Source organism: Bemisia tabaci, chromosome 1 (assembly GCF_918797505.1).
Source record: "Bemisia tabaci chromosome 1, PGI_BMITA_v3".
NCBI classification, from domain to species: Eukaryota; Metazoa; Arthropoda; class Insecta; order Hemiptera; family Aleyrodidae; genus Bemisia; species Bemisia tabaci.
The window spans coordinates 36,248,551-36,270,380 of NC_092793.1; the positions used below are offsets into that span (position 1 = coordinate 36,248,551).

The 21,830-nt window shown below is 38.0% G+C and overlaps 1 protein-coding gene across 3 annotated transcripts in view; it reads left to right on the forward strand.

Annotated features, from left to right (window-relative positions):
* The window catches only part of LOC109033602 (uncharacterized), a 177,207-nt gene that overhangs the window by 23,174 nt on the left and 132,203 nt on the right, over positions 1–21,830 (forward strand). The window contains exon 1 of one of the 3 annotated variants that reach the window (XM_072300495.1): positions 15,610–15,628. The exons of the other annotated variants lie outside the window; for them this stretch is intronic. The gene's annotated coding sequence lies outside the window, so the exon portion shown is untranslated. Of the gene's footprint in view, positions 1–15,609; positions 15,629–21,830 lie in introns of those variants that run through there. 3 annotated transcript variants of the gene reach the window in all.

Consider the following 21,830-nt stretch of genomic DNA (forward strand, 5'->3'; position numbering starts at 1 on the left):
ATTTCCCCGCAAAATCGTTTTTGCTTACAGACTAACGTACAGTGGATTCCAAGACATAAATTCATATAAAACACACTTAAGTACCGGAACGGGTTTATGTCTTCCAATTCGCAAAATGCAGCATCAAATTTTTAAAATTGGAGTCGTGAGCGTCGACAATCGTATCATTCAATTAAAGCTTATCACAATTATTTAAACACAAAAATATTTTGCAACACTCAAAAAATAAAAAGTGAAGGAAAAATAATACTTCTGATTTATTATCAAGAGTACGGAGTGACCTTACTTTTAAGTAAAGGAAACAAGGCGAATCAAAGCATAGTAGGTAAGAGTCTCTCAAAGAATTTCGGAGCATAGGTAATCAATTTAAATTTGATTTTCTTATAAATTTACGGAACATAATGCATGATTAAAGAGCGATTTGTTCGCTATCAGGATTAGGTATGACGTGAAGACAGGTAACTTTCTAAACTAGTGAGTCAAACAATCACTAGTTCAACTAGTAGCACTTCATTACTACTATTCTACTTTTTTTCTTTTTTTTAAAAAAAAAAGATAGAAAAAAAGAACAATCCCAAATTACCTACGATAACATCGGGAACTCCATGCTCTAAGAAGGGTAGGGCGGATGATACAATTTTAAAGAATGGAACATCTCATTAATATAAACTTCGAAGGATTCTGCCTTTTTCTATTTCACTCGAGGGGAAGTGTCCCCTCCCGGACTCTCTTCCCCACCCGGTGACTGACGCTGCGCTGTGCTGAACGGTTCAGCCTGAACCTTTCCCCTACGTCTGACCGTTCCCCACTCCTCTGTCAATCGAACCATATGCCACCGCTTACGTATTGTCGCTCGCCCACCCAGGTACCTAGCGGCCAGCGGTCAGTTGATGATAAATCTCGCTCATGCTCCTATGCAGCTACGCATTGATTACGCCAGCTAATTACTTTCTAATAATTAGAATTTCTTCGATAATAGTTTTCTTTATTTATTCGACTGTATTTTTTTCTCTGTTCTACTGTGATTTCCTTGGTTCTCTACTGTGTTTTTCCTAAATCTCTGAGTCAGAAATCCGAAGCACTTCGGTATGCACCGAGTACTTCAGATGTGTGACCTGAAATCTTCGGTATATACCGAACTACTTCAATTGTCTGACCCGAACTTCGGCAGATGGACCTTAACTTTTCGGATGCGTGATCCGAAAACTTCAGAGATCCATATGATCTCAGCTTCGGGTTCCATGCACAAATTTTTTTCTCCGTGTTTCCTTTTAGGGGACGCAACTAAAATTTCAGTAAATTTTTTTCAGAAAAGTAAAGAAAAAAAAAAAAAAAGTGGCTAACGATGGTTCCTCACCTTCACGTGGCGTTGGCTGTTTTTACTAAGTGGGAACCGTCCATTTTAAGATATAGTCTATTTCTTGCCCTGCCATTATTATTCTTCAAGTTAATTGTGGAGTGAGAATTTCATAATGTTTTCTATGAAATCTTCAAAATATAGTGATAAAAAATTTGCAACTACTACAAAATCGGCTCGCGAGGCGAGCCGAATGTCACTCGCGTACCGAGTGACCGGGGGTCCAGGGGGCATAGCCCCCGGCTAGGTGTGACGGGCGCGCGAAGCGCGCCCAGAACGGCTAGTATCTATACTATAAGCTCCAAGACCTCCTAATTTTGCGAAACTGGTAACGCTTAGTTCCAGCGTTCTACCGGGCCGATTTTCATGATTTTTGCGGCTATCGACGGGCAATTGTCTCTAGATAAGCCAACTTTTTCCAAATTTTCAAAATATGGCCCAGGTTTTTTTATATTACGTTGTAAAGTTGCGAATTCTCCCATTTAAACAATGTAAATTTATACTTTTTGTCATAGTTCGTTTGAGCGTTCTACCGGGTCGATTTCCATGATTTTTGCGTAAATCGACAGGTAATAGGCCCTAGATGAGCCCGCTGTAATCAGATTTTGGAAAAAGGACCCAGGTTTTTTTTAAAATCACGTTATAAAAGTGAGTGAGTTTACAGATTGCTCCGGTACTGCTACCGCTATGCGCGGGAGAATGCGCAGTGGTCGAGGAGGTTGCGCAGTAGCTGTGTAGCCTGCGCATCAGCTCTACACTTATCTACACAAGATTCGCACCATCGATCTCACGCCGAGCGGTAGCCGAGTCGTCTAAGACGTCGAATATGTCCACTTCGTCCTAGGTGTGGGTTCGATTCCTGACTTATTAAGCCTCTAATTATTACCTGACTAACATTGTTCATTGTTTTACTGCAATATTTCATCAAGCAGTCATTCCAAAACGCGTCCTTTTAATTTTAAAGTAATTTTAAATAAAGTTTGAAATTAAAGTATACCTCATATCGTAATTTTTTAGGGGAAAAATAAAACTAACACTAATAGGAGGGTAAAAATAGGGCCGCGAAGCGGCCCATTGATGGCGCGGAGCGCCTTCAGGGGGTTGGGCCGCGTAGCGGCCAGGGGGCGTAGCCCCCTAGTAATATAATAGGTAGTAATATGATGAATAGTCCTATAATAGCTACGCCTGTGCCTACTGTAATCAATCGAAAATTCAATAAAGCCGTTCTAATTGCCGTGGTCTCCAGTGTGTCAATAGGTAAAAATAAAAAAATACCTATTCCCTAAATTAACTAGGGACCTACCTATTCAAGACAAATCATTGAAAATAAGAACCGAAAAGACGTGCGCGGAAAAAAACAGGGACATTTCTGAAGTATTCGATTCCTTAAAATTCACAAGTAGGAGTCACGAACTCCCTTCCAGTTTCGACATTCGTTAACTCTGACATTTGATGACTCAAGTGTGAGACCATCTCGTATTGGTACATAGGCGTAGCTAGGTCATTTTGCGGGGGGGGGGCGCCCCCGGAAAATTTTTGAAATTTTAACTCTATTTGAACGCATCTCGAGGCACTTGTGGCGCTAATCTTCCTTCAATTTCTGCCTTAAAATCACCCAGTTATATGCATTTTAAGGTTAAAATACTTTGAAATTGTTGCATTCAACAGGTTTTTCTATTTATAGGCATCCTCTCAGACAGAGACTTACCGTTGAAGAAGGTGTTTTTGCACCATCCAGAATTTCTGGAGGGGAGAGGCCAGATGATACTATTTCCAACTCTAGGGGGGCAGGGCGTCAAAAAAAATGAAAGTCTGAAATGTTGCGCTCCCCAGGCGGCAATCGATGACGTTTGGTAAAAAAACGTTTTTGCCAAATTTTGGGCTAATTTCAACCATTTTAAATGGTGCCAACGGTCAATTTTGTGGTGAAATTCTGGTTTTTTCGACTTAGACCACGATTTTATACAAAAAACCCGATTTTACGCTGAAATCGTGCGTTTACGGGCAAAATGCCACATAACTCAAGTTGTAGAGGATGAAATTTCACTCTAGAAAAACGTCTTTTCAAACAAAAAAAATCAAATCTGACAGGCAAAACGCACTCCGGTATTTTATTTTTTGGTCCTCAGAATTTCTGAGGCCTTACAAAGCACCGCTATTAAAGACTCAATCCTTACCAAATTGAATCGAAAATGGGTATAAATGAACTGTAGGTAAGTGCTAAGGATACACATGTCATCAGAACATCCTCTGTTTTAAAAAAACGTCCCATTTTTTTACGCATTTCTCAAAAAAGTATACGACCCGAAAAGCAGGATACTGAAAAAAATGACCCTGAAAGATACTAAAACTTTACAGGCCGTGCAAGTATTATGTAAGCCACAGGGGGGGGGGGGGGGGGGGGGGTCGAGCCCAGATGTAAGCCTTTCACTTGGAAAAAAAAGAGAATATTCTCCCATAAAAGTCAATTTTGTGGCTATTTTTCAGTTATCTACGTTATCTTTGGAGAAAATTAATTGGAAGGAGGAAGAGTCAAGTTATGCTCATGTAATTCAAAAGGGCGCGGATGGGTTGGCTCACTGATGGCCTTAAGGGGAGGGGGTGGGGTTAAGTTGAACAAAATGGCTTACTTAATACTTAAATGGACTCTAAAGTATTGACAGACGTAAGAGTAAATTGACTTTAGATCAGAGTACCCACTTTAGATGAAAAATAAAACACATCATCGCTCTCATGGTATGAGAAGATTAAAATAACGTTACAGAAGGTTGCCGAAATTCACTTTTTTTCAGAAAAGTGGACTTCATTTGGACGTATTTCTGCCAAACGAAACTACATGCATTACGACATGAGTCCTGAGACCCGTAAGAATATGTGCATAACCGGGCTCACGTCATAATGCACATAGCTCCGTTTGATAGAAATAGTCCATTTATTTCTCTTAAACTGATGTTGTTTTATTATTTTCAGTAGTCCTCAATTATGTTTTTATGTGGTTGACTGCAGATATTCGGTACGTTCATTTTTTTGCATAATTTTTAAACATACTAAAGTGGGTATATTTCAACAAAACTTAGGGGAATTTTCCTCCGCAGCATATCGAAGAGGAGCGGCACATGAAAGAAAAAGTTATCGTGTACTTCAATGTATGATATATTGCGTTCGAAAAAAAGGATATCCAGTAAGTAATAGTGCAGAACAAATTTTTGGACACAATTTTTGAGTGAGGTGCCTACAACAAAAATGTCTTCCTTGCTGAGGGATACTTTTTCAAATTCTCTGTGACAGTAAGGAGTAGAAATTGCTTTTGGTCTTCCTTCGATGTTATTGCATTGTTGAAAGCCGTCATTAATGCCACCGATCTCTCGGCGGCATCATTGACGACTTTCATACTCTTTACGATTTTACAAGCTGCATTATAATTTTCTAGCTGACTCCATTCGGAAGGATGGGAGTTGAGGAAATCCTTAGGGATATTCAGTAGATTAAAAAAATTGTGCGTGTTGGAAGTTACGAAATTTTCCAATGAGATGTTTTTCTTCCTTCTCAATAAGTTAATGTCAAGCGATGGCCCCCCTTCCTACGCCTCTATATTTGTAGGAATTTCCATGGCGGCGTTACAAAACTTCCGCTCCCACTTTACTTTCTTCGACGAAAGAAGCCGTTTTCATTGCTTGAATTGTAGGTATTCAGAGAATTCTGCTGACGGAGAATAACAAACAAGTTTTCACGGAATTACTGGGAAGGTTTCCGGAGAAAAAACGAAGAATGATTGGAAGTCTGTAACGTCGCAAAAAGAGATACGCCAGAGTAGCACTGATCGCGATGAATAGCGATCTTATCGGTTGGTTATCACGATTATATCGGTGGCAATATATCCAGATATTATCGCATTCAAAATGGCGATTTATGCAGAGGCGGATCCAGCAATTTGGCAACACGGGATTCCCTCCATTTAAACCTATGCTAAATAATCGATTCTTGTCGAAGCACCTGCCCCCTCTAAAATCGATAAATTTCCATAGATTTAAACGGAGAAAAGACAGTGTTGTCAATTTGCTGGATCCGCCAATGGATTTATGGCGATTACATTGCTACACATCGCAATTTTTGATTCGAAAAAATCGAGATCAATTTTTGTCGATAAAATCGAGATTAAATTGCCATTTATCGCGATTTTTATTTTGGAAATATCGCGATAAGATCGAGGATAATCGCTCAGATGTTGATGATCCTGGCGATTTTATCGCCGATAAAATCGCAATATATAGCGATTTTTTCGTTGAGAAATGCTACTTGGGCGTGCTTTTGCACTTTAGCCATCGTATTACTTTCGTGTAGTCCCCACATTTGATTAAGTTGACCCACCTCTCATTATAAGTCAATAACTTTTTAAGTCAACTGCAGATTTTTAAGCGCACATTTTATCGCAAAAGCTAGACATTCTTGGCGCGGTGGAGGTCGTGGTTAAAGTGAATAACACTACAATACCTACCCTAGTAGCAGAGCAAATTTTTGTTTTCCTAAAAAAAAGTATAAAAAAACATATCTGTTATCTAAATGATCGTTTTATATAAAAAAACGTGTAACGCTTATATGAAAAAAGATCAAAGTTCAGACCTGACCGTAATACCTATATGAAAAATGATAAAAGCTAGATAAGGTAATTTTTTTTTATACACAAATTTTTTATTTTTTTCTATGACGCGTGCATACGAAAGTGTTAGAAGTGAACATTTTTATGTAACTATTATATAAAAAACAGGTCATCATTTACGTGAGCTTTTCGCGAATTAGAAGAATTTTTAGTATGTTGCGGAAAGCTCACGAAAGTATGACATTTTTTATATATAATGGTTACATAAAAATGTTCACTTTTAACACTTTTGTATGCATGCATTATATAAAAAAAAATTAACTGTCGTACATAATATTTATCTTTTCCTTCTATGGTTCTGCTAAGACTAGGGTATACGTGGTAGCGTAATCGGTGACGAACTCCATAAACTGGACGTGAACTGGAGATATAATAGCGAAGCCCATTGTTGCCAGCAGTTTGTATGCAGGGCATCGGAGGGCGCGCTCACTTGGAATTAGAATTGGCCTGGAGCCGCCGCCGCCGCTGCGCCGTCGCGTCGCGCCCCTCCGCACAGAGGAACAAGTCATTGTGAGGGATGGCACACAATTACTAATCAATGGAGATGTTGCATGTGTCAAGAATATGAAATTTCACTCTTGATTCTTTTGTAAAAGTTCGCGAGAAACACGATGGTGCCACTGGTTTACTCTGAAATCAACTCCCAAGCTCAAAAAAGCTCTCAAGTTGAGGCCAAAATTGAGAGAATATCCCACGCTATCCTGAGAGTCCACCTCTACTTCAAAACAAACTCTCTATGCAAAGATACTGAGCAAATACATTGACGGGGCTGCCACTTTAATTGGGGACTCCACAACTGAAAACACGGCAACCCTGCTAATGTATTTGCTCCCTATCTTTGCATGGAGAGTTTATCTTGATGTAGACGTGGACTCTCAGGATAGCGTGGGATATCCCCTCCATTTTGGCCTCAACTTGAGAGCTTCTTTTGAGCTTGGGAGTTGATTTCAGAGAAAACCAGTGGCACCGTCGTGTTTTTCGCGAACTTTTACACCATAATCAATGTTCAAATCGCAAACTCCTCCCCACATAGCACAGAATATTGATATAATACTACTATAGTACTGACACGTCCCGTGCCAGTATTTATATAATGCTGATGTATCCTGATTTAATATTATATCAAGACTATTTCAGTATTAATTAATTACTGATTTAGGGCTGTCAAAATATTGTCACAGTATTGGCCGAAAAGGTTGATTTCAAATGGAAATCAGGGTTATGACAAGGTCATCAGAACACTGCAGGACACTGACAATATTTATGCAATACTACCTTGACACTGACAATACGTATGCAATACTAGTATGTTCTTCGTAATATTGATGTAATATTGCAGTAACCTTGATGTTACTCTAAGTAGGCATAGGTAAATGGCTTGGGCGTAAAATTACAAAACCGAATTGCGGTATTTCAAAATGTTTACTCTTATTTCCAGTTTAGAAGGAAAGCAGCATTTCTCTGGGTGCCATTTTACAGCACCAGCTTTTTAAAAAGCTGAGGTTACAAAATTTTATGAAAGAAACATTGCTTCCCTAGATAGCACAAAAATATTTTCAAAATATTTTTAAAATATTGTGACAAGATTCTCATGTTCCCTCCATTTAAATACTTTAAAAATATTTTACCGAAATTATTTATCGGAATGTTTACCTATTAATACCATGCGCCCTCTATCAACGATTAACGGCACTATTTGCTCCTGTATAGGTACACGTCTGTACACTCAGCGCACTCTGTAAAGTAGATATGAAAGTTCAGACGATGACCGTCATTTTCATAGTACTGCACATGTATTACATTTGAAACATGAATTACACAAGTATACAAGTATTGATTATTATAAACCTTTTACTTGAAGTCCTGCGACGTTTAGTAGCGTAAAATACCCGGACCTCCTCGGGTGGACTTGAACCCGAACCGCGGATGTGATAGCCCAGCAATCTGCCACTGAGCCACAGGGAGCTGATGGTGAGTCGGGTTAAAATCACGCTTGTTAAGGCTGTTTTAGCATGCATTGCGTCTGTGCGCGGCTCGACTTTCATCATAACTTTGATTAACACCGTGTTTTCTGAGGCTTCTTTTTCTCCCTATATTTTTTTTCGTGTTATTTTTTTTTTATGATTTTTTTTACCTCGTCAGCATTGACTCGATACTGTTGTTTGATATATTGAAGGTATCAGCTGTATACCTTTTATCCGACAGCCTTAATATCATACTGCATTAGTGTTGGTGCTATCATGTCAACATCCAACAATATGTATCAGTATTGACATAAGATTCTGAGCTATGTGGGTCACACATGCAACATCTCCATTAGCTAATTAATTCAGTAACAATACAATGATTTCATTTTTTCCATCTGTATTACTAACTCGATAATAAAAGATACCTTGAAAATCAGTTAAGTAATATGAACAAAAAATTTTCTGCATTTCAGAAATAGAAAAAAGTATACCTGTGATTATGATCACGGTCTTTGATACTGTAGCTGTAATCAATAGGTAATGAAAACAAAACAATGAATTTAACCAAATAACACACCTAAGTAGATATGTATAATAGATAATGTAATCCGTGCTTAAATAAAATTAATAGGCAAAAAGTAAGTAATAATAATAAATGAATTAATTAATGAAATAATTATTTATTCATTGAGAGCTTTAAACGCTCACCTACATCTTCGTTAATACGTGACAAAGAAGTTTAAAGGTGGTTTCACTTGTTTTCTCATAACATGATGGTGTTTTCGACCAGGAATAAACCGGAAAACCTAGTATTTATTTAAAAGAACAATGTTTTCATGGAGAAATCAGGGAATCCGTTTAAGATACCTGGAATCTATTTTTGTATCGCTCTCAGAATATTCCGTTTCCCAAGTTTTGCCGAAAGTTTAAGTACCTACCTATTGTTATTAAGGTTATGCTCCTGCACCTGGGCCGCCTTCATTAACCTCTTGACGGAGGTACCTATTTGAATCTTTAAATCATCAGAATAATAGGGAGGCTTTTGTTGACCAGCTAAAACATTTGGAGCACTTTTGCCATTACAAATTTGAATGTGTGCCAAAGAAACGTCTGAAAGACGAGGAAAATTCGATACTCATACCTACCTGCAACTCGGGAGAGATATGCAGTTTTTCTCAAGAAAATAATCTCGGGAATGCGTTAGAAAACTTCGGGTCCTTGCCAGAGACTGAGCTTCTGAAAATCAGGAAAAAATCAGGGAACGAGCATGGTCTAGAATTATCCACACACCGTGTACGTAAAATTGCACCATGGAGGCACCCATCGAAATTCATAGTCCACCTAAGTGAACATCAGAATTTTCAGTTCCCTAGTAGCATGGGGTGCTATATTTTCTGTCAAGCACCAATTTAGAAATTGTCTTTTTTCTAGACAGAAAAATAAAATAAAAAGAAAATGGAAAGAAAATAGATGTATCAAATGGAAGTAAGAAAATTAATTAAAAAAAACTCATATTTTCTGTCTATGTTCCGGACACTACATACAAGGAAAACAGACAATTTTGCTGTTTACATTCTGTGTTTTTTTCTATCTGTTTTCTGAATTTTAAATTTCTAAGAAATAGATAAGGAAGATATCCAATTTTTTCCTTTTTTCCATCAGGTTTTTGGATATGTTTTCTTACGGAAATAGCCTTATCAATTTTCTAGACGGAAAATAGATCCATTTTGTAGACAGGAAATAGACCTATTTTCTTTGGTAAATAGTGACACTCACTTTAAATTTTCTGTCTACTTTCCATGATGCTATAGCTACTTTTTCTTTAGTTTCTAAATTTTGTTCATTAATTTTTTTTTTTCATAAAATATTTTCATTTTGCTACTTGGGTTTTCATGAAAAATGTCATGTCCGACCTCTCCTGAAGACTTATTCTATTGTGCGCCGGGCGGGCAACACAGTTACGGTACTACTCGTTTCACCGCTTCTCCAGCGGAATTTAAATTCCCTGACCTTGAAGATTGTCCAGGTTCACCGAATCCCGGAAATCCTGCCTGAATGAGGCGAATGTTATTTGCCAATTCACTGATGCACTTGGCAAAATGCACTAATGCGGTAGGGCGATCGATGGCTAAAGTCAAAAAATGCGTAGGAAAATAGGATAACATTGGCGCTCGGCCATTTAATGCACGACGCGGCCGTCCGCACCGACATCCAAAATAGCACAGATTGCAACAAAATGCAATTACATGGTAAAATTATTGCTATTTCATCGGACTGTTGTGTATGTTGCCTATCCACTGACCGAAGGAGCACTGATTTTGGACATGTATTGCAGTAAAATTGAAGCAAGTTGCAATTTTTTATTGTACCTATTGCATAATGCCATCTTTATGACACATGAAGCTCATTCTGTTGATTGATGAAAATCGGTATTTATTGACAAAATGATGTAAGAATATTGCAATTTTAATGCGATAAATCGCAATATTATTTCAATATTTTCGTTGCAACGTGCTAGGTACGTGGGATTGGGAGGAGAGCCCACAGCCCATTCCCCGTGTAAGGGCGGGCTGGCTAAAAATTTTCAAGAGGGCAGGCTTCGTCAAAAATAGGATTGGGGTTCTCTCCAAATAAATGAGAGGGAGGAAAGTCATAAAAATGCTCCGTGAGACTCCGCAAGATTGTTTAAACGGGTTTCAAATAGGGCCCCTCAATGTTCTCACAAGGAGCCCCTGAAGGAACTTTTGGCCAAAGTTTAAGGAGCAAATATCCCCTAGCCCCTTCCCCCTGGGCCAATTCGCCCCTGCCCATATATGTCCGTCAATATACTTTCTCGCTTGGACCTGCAGTGCCTCGTCCCGATGTATGAGACGTTCAAATAAGTGGACGTATTTCTATCAAACGGAACTATGTGCATTAAGACATGATGAGCCCTGCGACCCATAAAAATATATGCATAACAGGGCTCACAATATAATGAACATACTCCTGTTTGACAGAAATACGTCCAAATATTCAACAAGATTTTCAGTAATGTAACAAAAATCTCATCAATTTCTAGGAAAACAAATAAAATTTTGCTAACACGGGAACTTCCTAAGCTGCCACCGCCAATCGGGCTGAAAATATTCGGACTGTCAATCGCCTTATCATGGGTCACTTTTTAACTATGACTGGCCGTAAAATTCAGTGAAACAGTTAAAATTATTTCAACTAAATAACTTGGAGAGTAAGGTCCCTGGGTCAGCTTTAAATTTACACTTAAAAAATTTTCAGGGGGCTCCCAGTTCCCCGGTTTTTTTTAAAAAAAATATGGGGTGGCTCATGTTCGGCCCAAAAGTCCCTAACATGGCCCACCCCCTTATTTCTAATGATATGGCCCATGTTAAGTTTTTTGAACTTAACATGGAAAACTTAACATGGGCCACACATTTGAGTTTTAAAAACATGAAATTCATCATTGTGAAATAACATCAAATTTTTGACCAAAAATTCAGATTTTCACAGGAAATTACTTAAAATTATGGAACTGAAACGTAGGATGCATTTCATGTAATACATACAGGGTGTCCCAAAAGTCCCTTCCACCCCCTCTAAAATTTTACCTAATTGATATTTTGAAACGAAACTTTGGGGATGTTCATCGATCAATGTTAGCTACTTTTGGGGCCCCCCCGTGGGGAGGGGTTGCGGACCCCAACTTTTTTTTTTTCAAATAGCAACCCCTATCTTGTGATACCTCATTCGAAAGAGCATAAAAAACTAAGAATTTTGGCACAAACCGCAGATCAATATCTTAATTTTTGACCGAGTTATGATAGGTCAAAGGTCAAATTTGACCTATTTTCAAAAAATCATAACTCCGGTTCAAATCATCGTAATGAAAAAAATAAAACGAGAAAATTTACCAAATTGTAAGCACTTTTAAGTAAAAATCACAGAAATTACTTCAAACTAATTTTAAGGGGGGCTTCGGACCCCCAAATACGTCAATTCAAAGGTCATTCAATTTTACCGCGAAATAAGCCAATTTCCCCCAGATTTGCCTCCACATCACTTCAGTAAGGTCAAAATCAGTTCATTATTACGTTGGCAAGTCCCCAAATTTCGGGAAAAGTTAAAAAAAAAAAAATTTAAACGGTCAAATTTAATCACCTTAAAGTTCGTTTTTTTAAACTTTTTCCGGAATTTGGGAACTTGCCAACGTAATAATGAACTGATTTTGACCTTACTGAAGTGATGTGGAGGCAAATCTGGGGGAAATTGGCTTATTTCGCGGTAAAATTGAATGACCTTTGAATTGACGTATTTGGGGGTCCGAAGCCCCCCTTAAAATTAGTTTGAAGTAATTTCTGTGATTTTTACTTAAAAGTGCTTACAATTTGGTAAATTTTCTCGTTTTATGTTTTTCATTACGATAATTTGAACCGGAGTTATGATTTTTTGAAAATAGGTCAAATTTGACCTTTGACCTATCATAACTCGGTCAAAAATTAAGATATTGATCTGCGGTTTATGCCAAAATTCTTAGTTTTTTATGCTCTTTCGAATGAGGTATCACAAGAAAGGGGTTGCTATTTGAAAAAAAAGTTGGGGTCCGCAACCCCTCCCCACGGGGGGCCCCGAAAATTTTGGGGGGCCCCAAAAGTAGCTAACATTGATCGATGAACATCCCCAAAGTTTCGTTTCAAAATATCAATTTGATAAAATTTTAGAGGGGGTGGAAGGGACTTTTGGGACACCCTGTATGAGTAGCAAGTAGGTAACTGGATACCTTTTTAAAGAAAAATACGATCAAACATTTTGAAAGGAACATCGCATTTCTGCCAAAGGAATACATTTTGAGTGGAAAATACCAGGGGAGGCTACTCAAAAAGCTATTTATTTTATGGGTGATTTCACGATAAAAGGAATAGTCGAGTCGTCGTGAGTTAGTAACGACTTAAAGCAAAACAATTGAAAACCAAGTTGATAAATCAATAGAAATGATGTCCCTGAACTCATCCATGCTAAAAAGTATGATAAATTATGATTGTATTTTATAATGTGAGACTTTGCAGGCCGAAAATGTGCGGTCGGTTACGCGTCGCCAACCCCGATTTTGAAGCAGAAGAGCAATTTGCGATCGTAAATCAATACTGATCATGAATTATTTGGCAATATTTGCCGAAAGGTGACTCTAATGTTCAAGAAAATTGCCATGTCAAACTGAAATGTTTATTTTTAAGCGAGAAAAGTCATGAGAAAGAATATCGCCACATTTGGCAACATTTTTGCAGTTGTATTATAAGTGCAGTGTTTATCTGGCCAGATGGAGTCAGGAGTTTCAAAACTCTCATCAAATTGTTCGCTAAAGTCTCCTTGATCAAGCCATTACTAATAAGTCGTGAACGAGACTGAGAGGGGGGGGGGAGGAGCTCAGTCACGGAGGTTGAATAGGGGGAAACCGAGGGGCTCAGTCAAGATGGTGGAAAAGGGGGAAACCGAGGGACCACCTCCAAAATGGAGGAAAAGAGAGAAGGGGGCTAACTTGGGGGGGGGGGATGCAACAAACGCCTTATGGGCTTCTTGGAGCTTCCTCAGACCACGTAAGAAATGAACATCTAATGGCGCGTGAAATCCATCATCGGAAGCTCTCAAAAGGGGTGCATTTATTGGTACTTATACAAAATCAAAATGACAAGCTGAACTTAACTACGAATACAAAAAATGGCGGGCGGGGCTATGGCAAACTAAGGGGGTGAGTGGAGGGCGACGAATAAGGGGGGTGGGAGCCGGAAACCAGACTCCCTTCCAAAAATTTAACCTTGTACAAGGATGGTGGATGGACAATCCCGTGCCACTCCTAGCTTGGAGTGTGCAAAGCACAAACCGGTGTCGGGGGCGGCGACCAGGGTGATGACTAGGGAGCCAATGTCATTCCTAGCTTGGAGTGTGCAAGTACAAACCGGTGTCTGAGGCGGCGACTTGGCAAGGTGAAAGGTAAATGGAAGGAAGCAAGGTGGAAATCAAATGGGGACTTGGTCCGTCCGCGCTCATACGTCGCAGGAGCAGAGCTAAGCCTTACTAAACGAGGAGCTGAGTGACAGACTCGAAGGCTGCTGGCTCCGGCCGCGGACCCCATCAAATGCAAAACACGAAAATCTGTGGAGGAACGCGAACCAAAAGACCAGACAGCGAGATCTATTGGTGAAGCATTGATACAAAATGAGGGAGAGAGAGCATGGAGGAGGGCAAATGTGCGGTGGGGCAAGGGGAGGCAAGTGAATCATAAGTGTAGAGCGGGCTTGGCCCCGGGACCAGAGGGGCCATGGGGAGCGAAAGGGGGCACTAAATGGGGCGTGAGTGCCGAAAAATGAGTGGACGCAGAAACGGGGGAAAAGGGGGGGGATCTCTCCTTAACAAGTCGGCTTTTTCTATGATAGAAACTTTAATGTTTATGAAAACCAGTGATTTTTAGGTCTGTAGCACTAATTCTCACTACAAAAAATCTTCAATTTAATAGGTATTATTAAACTAAAAGGAAGTCTCCAAAGTTTAGAAAACTTTTAAGGTAGCATTAATTCCACCTCATGACTCAAGAATTGCCAAGTTTCATCTTTTGTATCATCTTTTATTTCACATTTTCAAGTGTCGGTTACGTAACATGCACAATTTGCATTTCCATCATGTTTGCGTAGACTTCCACTCTCCAGCAGTCCCGCGGGAGGAGCTGATACCTATAATTCAATGGTTTGTTTATCAATCGCTATAACTCTGTACTGAATCAAAGTAAATCTTGCCCAAAGCTGGAAAAAGGAAGTTTAATACCTTTAAGATGAAATGATGGAATTTGTTTAAAATCGGTGCACTTTCTTTTTAACGGTGTTTCACATTTTAGCTATTCCTGTTATCGTGAAATCACCCTTATTCGTCGAACACTTCCGTCCATTTTGATACCACTGTTGTCGAGTTTATAGACTTTGTCCGGAGGTGGCTACCGCCACCCATGATATTATACCTGCCAGGGAAACGATTGGTACGTGAAATATGAGCTATCGAAGTTTACGTTTTGCGCGCGCCGACTGGAATGCGGGCGTTCTGCAGGTTGATTATTTTCCGCATTGGTATTGACATCGTTACGTTAACGCCGTCGTTAGCGGCAAAAGTATAATCGAGCGATTATTTCACTCCGCGCCGATCATTAAATCGTGGCGGGATATTCGAGTCCGTCGATAAGTTAGAGGTTGCTCTACGGCAACCTCTAAGCTAACGATTCGCGGCAAGCTAACCTAACCTAACAACATACCCGCGTGACGTGAAGAAAAGAGATGTGTTGTTTTCAACTTACGCCGCCGCGCAGTTGGAGCGCTGCTTGTATCATAAACGCTCTCTGATTGGTCGATTATTATCTCGCTTGTATCGTAAACGCTCCCTGATTGGTCGATTATTATCTCTCACGTCGGAAACATTGGGATCCAGATCGCTAATTTAACGACGCTAAGTTATCAAACGATGAGTGACGATCAGTGGAATTCGATGTAAATAATCGCTCGGCTAAAGGACGTCGTTTGAATTCAGTCGTTATCTGTGAGTCGCTAACTTATCGACGCGGAAAATAATCGGCCTGCAGCACATCCCCTCCATTGCCGTCGACAACTTTACGAGGTCATTTTTATGTATTTTTTGCGTACTTACCATTTGTGGCCTTTCAAAAGGTGTCTAGATGAATTTTTAGGGGCCTTGCGGTCCATTGTTGCCATTTTTTACTCACACGTAGAATTGTTTCAATTTTACTAAAGTAAAACTTAATTCAAACTGAATACCTACTGTGTATTTTTTTAGAGGGAACGTTAAAAATGAATTAAAGTATGTGAGTAACTTGTTCCTACGTTGCTAAATTTTCGAGAAAAGTCGTTCCAAAGAGCCAAAAATGGTGAAAAAGTTTATACCTTTATTGCCACCCCAAATGTTCAAGAAAGTGGGGCCTAACTTTCAAATGGACGCACGTAACAGATCTTACCCATGCATACAACAACAAAAAAAAGCATTGGTGTACCCGGATTCTCACATGAGAAAATTGACTGAGATGTCAAGTTTTGCAGCCTTTTTATAATTAGGGTAGCTCTTTTGAATGTTATTCGACTTTTAGTCACACTTCTAAGGGGTGCGTCATGTGTATTTTCTTCTGTTCGTTTCATTTTTTCCATTAAAATGGCTTTCGATTAATTTTAAAGGGCCTCTAAGGCCCATTGTCCCTATTTTTGGCAATTTACACACAATTTGGGTTTTTCCAATTTTACACGTGTAAAACTCAATTCAAACTAAAAACCGGATACATTTAGGGAAACATCGTTAAAAATTACTTCCGTAATGTTCTTTTTAACATTTCCTTACGTGCCTAAATTTTTGAGAAAATCGTCCTAAGGTGCCAAAAATTGGATTAATTACACCGCTCAACATGGTTTCTGTCCTTCGAGCCAAACCAACTTTTTTCGATTCCAAGGTGATATATAAATCTGAAAATGCCCATAATAACTTCAGGAAAATTGTCTGGTGCTCAGGGCGCCGCCATTTTGAATTTTTCAAATTTGAGAAAACCCGCGATCAGTTTTTTGAAAATATCTCCTCAATGGTTAATTTTACGGCCGAAGCGTCGTCGGAGCGAGCGGAGCGGTTGCCAAAGGTGCTGATGAGAGGCAAGTGCCGAAAAGTCGAAAGGGGATTAGGACGAGGGAAAACGAAAAAGAGAAAAGAATGCTCTCTTAATTTCAAAATTTTCTGAAGAAGCTCCCTCGCAACCTTCTTTTGGGGGGTGGGGGCGCCGGTAAACATCCTTGCCTAAAAGATCACGCCACGGTCCTGCAGTTGCAGTACAAAACTTGTACTTCAATGCCGTCTTGGATTTTGCGGGATGTTAAGTTGGGCTCACTGACGAGTGTGATCTACTGACGAGGTCTAAAATGACCCAAAATTACAGATCTCTCGGAGTGACCTCAACCTAATATTCCAATGCAAATAGCCTGCGCTGAGCGCTTTTCCCCCTCAATTACGTACTGCTGTGCTGGTGCCCGATAGAACTCAAAATTGTTGACTCCAATTGAAAATGTTTGAACTTTTTGGTTTTGTTTTCCCCACAAAATAGTGTTGACCCGTTACTATTTTGCCGCCTTATAACACAGTTCGGGTCACATTTTAAGGGGTTTTTTCTCATGTTTTTCTTGATTGAAAGGAAAATGGTCGAAAAAAATCACATTTTAAAGGCGAAGCTAATAAACTGCTGTTTTACAGGATTAAGCCAAGCTTTGAAACTTTTGACTTATGATCTCTAAAAATAAATTTTACGCTCTTTTCAGTGAGCTTAACAGTTTTTTTCTCAGGTAATCGTGAGATATGAACCAAAGTTTCTCAAAAGATCAGCGAAAATGCGCCTTGTTAAAACTAATTTTTGATGAAAACGTTAATTTTACGGCCAAAAAATTAAGGTAGGAAATGAAAGGGAGAATAATTTCGGTAGGAAATTTTATGTTTTTTTTTGCTGGTATTTTTGTCTTCTTTTCGTAAAATTAACCGTTCAGGTGATATTTAAAAAAAAAAAAACTGACCGTAGGTTTTCTCAATTTTGAAAAATCCAAAATGGCGGCGCCCTGAGCACCAGACAATTTTCCTGAAGTCACCATGGGCATTTTTCTATATCATCTAGGAATCGAAAAATATTGGTTTGGTTCGAAGGATAAACCAAAACCCGAAATTTGTTGTGCATCGTTATTCCCCTTTATTTCAAAATTCCTACCTTTCATCCCGGTTTATATCAATGCATTCCGTTTTACCCCTGTCTATCCTGCTATATATCGAAGATCGATAAACAACACCCTATTTTATCCCTATCTTTCCCGTTTAATTCTTATCGATCCCGTTTCACACTGTGTATTCATCTATTCTTAAATTTCCTACCTTTTATCTTGGTTAATATCAGTAAATCCCGTTTTACCCCTCACTGAAAAAAAAATTGCTAAAATAGCCGTGCACGCGGATATTTCAACTGCATTGTGTAGCAAAAAACGAACGTGCAAACTGTGCAGGTAAAATCGCTACACCAATTTCAGCTAACTTACACACACGTGCGTAGCTGATTTCGCCAATCCAAAAAGCTAAATCTACTTTCTTTTCAGTCGTTTTCCCGTTAATTTGCAGTTGTAGGTGCTCAAGTATCTTGCTGCTTTTGCAAGACTAACATAGCTGATTTTCTCATCTTAACTGCAATGCAGAGCCATAGAATAAAAGTATTAATGATTATAAACAAGAATTAAAGTGCATTATAGACGACTTACACTTTAGGGGCTACAATCCCTCCTTTGGATACCTGAGGTGCTCCCTTACTCCCCTAGCCTCTGCGAAACTCACCGCGCCGCAGACTTTCTCAAGCGGTCCCCCATCTAAGTACTACCTACGCCCAACGCTGCTTAATCTCGGTGATCGCTCGATTGCCGCTACCGAGGAGCTCAAATGCCAAACATGTCAAGGGAGGGTAATTTTGCATTCATAAACGTCCCCAGTGCCGATTCCATGATTGGAAGCAATGACATTCTTAGAAACTTCTAAACATATTAAATTAAGCAAATAAAATAAAATATATTGTAGTAAATAAACTGAAATATGTTGTAAAAAATAAAATAACATATGTTGTAACAAATAAAATATTTTAAAATAAATTAAATGAATACATTAAAATAAATAGATAAGATTAAATAACGTATATTAAAATAAATTGAATAAAATATACTAAAATAAGTTAAATAAAATAAATGAATTAAAGAAAATAAATAAAAAAATATTGTAATAAAAATATTAAAATAAATAAAAAATATATTGTAATAAATAAAATAAAATGTATTAAAATAAATGAAATAAAATGTTTTAAAATAAATGAAATAAAATGTATTAAAATAAATCAAATAAAATATATGAAAATAAATTAAATAAAATATATTATAATAAATTAAATAAAATATATTAAAATAAATTAAATAAAATGTAATAAAAAAATAAAAAATAAATTAAATAAAATAAATTAATTAAATCAATAAAATAAGAAAAAAAATATAACAATAAAAAAAATATAGTAAAATAAATAAAAAATATATTAAAATAAATTAAAAGATATATTACAATAAATAAGAAAATATAGTAAATAAATAAGAAAAAATATTGTAAAATAAATAAAAAAATATAGTAAAATAAATACAAAATGTATTAAAATAAATAACAAAATATATTAAAATAAATACAAAATATATATTAAAATAAATAAAGAAATAAAATAAAATAAATAACTAAAATATGTTAAGAAACGCAATTTCACAAAATGAACTATGTTATTTTTACATTTTTACAGGAGCATTTCTCTCCTGAGATCAGTTAGTTTTTCTTTAAGAACAAAGTATTAATAACTCTCCGGATCTTAGAATGTACAAGCGGGATCGTTATTCCTGCGAAAAATAGTTTTCCGTAACCCGCCGTACATGACTCAGTTGACCACAGGAGATTAGCCGGGCTCGAAGTCATGTTAGAGAAGAAAGCCTTTCCCCTCATATCATTGATATCGCACCTTCTCCGACCGTATCTCTCACATCTTCGTTTCCCCTCATTATTGCAGCATGCATCAAATTGCGATTATCCGGAATATACGATCACACGTCATATCTGATCGAATCCGTCGCCCACTTTTACTGATACGGAAGACAAGACTTGTCTCACTGGGTCAACAGTCGGTTGGTTTAATTTCATTTCGAAGAGGACAGAAGATCCATCGCTCTTGGCGCCCTGGCCCTGCTGATATCTAGGCGCCAGTGTAAGGCGCCATGCAAGCAGGGGGGGAGGTGGGGCAACCAGCCTTTGTGTTTGAGCTAATTGAAAATTACTTCGATTTTTTGTTTCTTTTTAATATTACTTTCTTTTTAAAAACTCAAAATATTCAAAACTTGTGTAACACAAGTCGTTTGTTATGAATCACTTCCTTTTATCAGGTACTGTCTTGATTATGATACGAAATTAAAAAAATATTAATCATGTTTCAATCGTGTTTAATCTTCATAGTATTTTCTTTCCTTTTATTTAATACTCGTCCCCCCCCCCCCCCCAAAAAAAAAAGAAATATTTGATATAAGGGCATAACTTGATAAGATAAAGAAACTGTAAATAATGCTTCAGTTGTTTGTGGATGACATATTTTGCTCTTACGAAAGCTTTCGTGAATAGTACTAAATAATGCTATTGAAGATTTTTATTAAATTTAAATTAAATGTATTTTTTGTCTCAAGCAATGAGTTCCTTCCAATAATGTGATCAATTCAAAGAATAAATCAATCAGGAAGAAGAAAACTCCTAAATAAAGATGTAAGTTTTGTATCTTTGAAATTGAAATAATTTATATCATCAGTAGAGGAGTAGAAATGAAACAGCATTTAAAAAAAATCATAGGTCAACAGAAATGTAGAAACAAAGTATAACAAAAATACATCAATACCAACAAAATAAAAAAGTTGAAGCCCAAAGCCTTTCAAAGCTACAGTCTGGCTCCACATGGGATTTCTTTATTTTACCTAATTGTAAAACAATTTAATAAAAATAAATACAATCTTCTACGCTATATTTGACACGCCTGTCCTTGAAGACGTATTGAAGAAATCTAAATCCTCAATATTAGTTAACTTTGGTAGAAAGCATCTCGCCAATTGTTAGGAACCAGGAGGAAATAATGAGAAAGCTAGAAAAAATTATTTTTTTCAGGGTCAACGGTGGGCCAAACGCCAAATATTCAACAATAAAATCGAGATGTTGTAAAACCAAGTAATACTGAGAATGTTGAGAGGAGGGTGGCATATCTCTTGCCGAAAGAGCTAAGATGACCTTGATTAGCATTTGAAGCACCCAAAAGGAAGGAACTTCATAGGGGTTGGTACCCTATAGCTTATTTGACTTAAATATCTGACACGATTAACTGACTGTTTAAAAAAATAATGAAGATTTGGCAATTAAAAACAATACAACTATTCTCGCAAGATGGATTGCACATGAAAAATGTAAGACGCAATGGCGTGAGTCGTGAACTCGCAACGCCCCGCTCTAGTTTAAGCAACATTACAAATAAGACAAACGGAAACAAACACAACATGGAAATAGAGGGAGAAAAAGGATGCGCGTTAACGACGGCGCAGAGATACAACTATTCGTGCTTGAAGGACGTCCGTGCTGCATCTGGAAAATTGAAGGCGCGATAACGCGAAACGTGAGCTCTCAATGCTCTGCTATATGCTGTCAATGAGGTGTCGCTCAGATTCGGAAGAAAAGTTAAAGAAGATACCCGAACACATCTCTCCTACCTTCGGCTGTGTTATTCACGTAGTGCTTGCAGCACCATTACGAATGAGACAAACGGAAACAAACACAATATGGAAGTGGACGGAGGGAAAGGGTGCGCGTTTACGACGGCGCAGAGATACAACTATTCGTCCTTGATGGACGTCCGTGCTGCATCTGAAAAATTGAAGGCGCGATGACGCGAAGCGTGAGTTCTCAATGCTCTGCTGTATGCTGCCAATGAGGTGTCGCTCCGATTCGGGAGAAAAGTTAAAAAAGAGGCCCGAATACGTCTTCCTTGTCGTCGGCTGTGTTGATACTCGTTATTTCTTATTTTTCAGGTTCTTGTCTGATTATTTTTTAGGATGGATTTTTAGACCCACGTCTTAAGCTAGTGTAAACCGCAGCACTGACGCGGTTCTCATGGAAATAATGGTGCTTGGATGCTTCTAAAGGCTTTATTTTTTTATGTTTTCTTAAATTTTAGAAGTCTGTCGGTCACTTCAATACG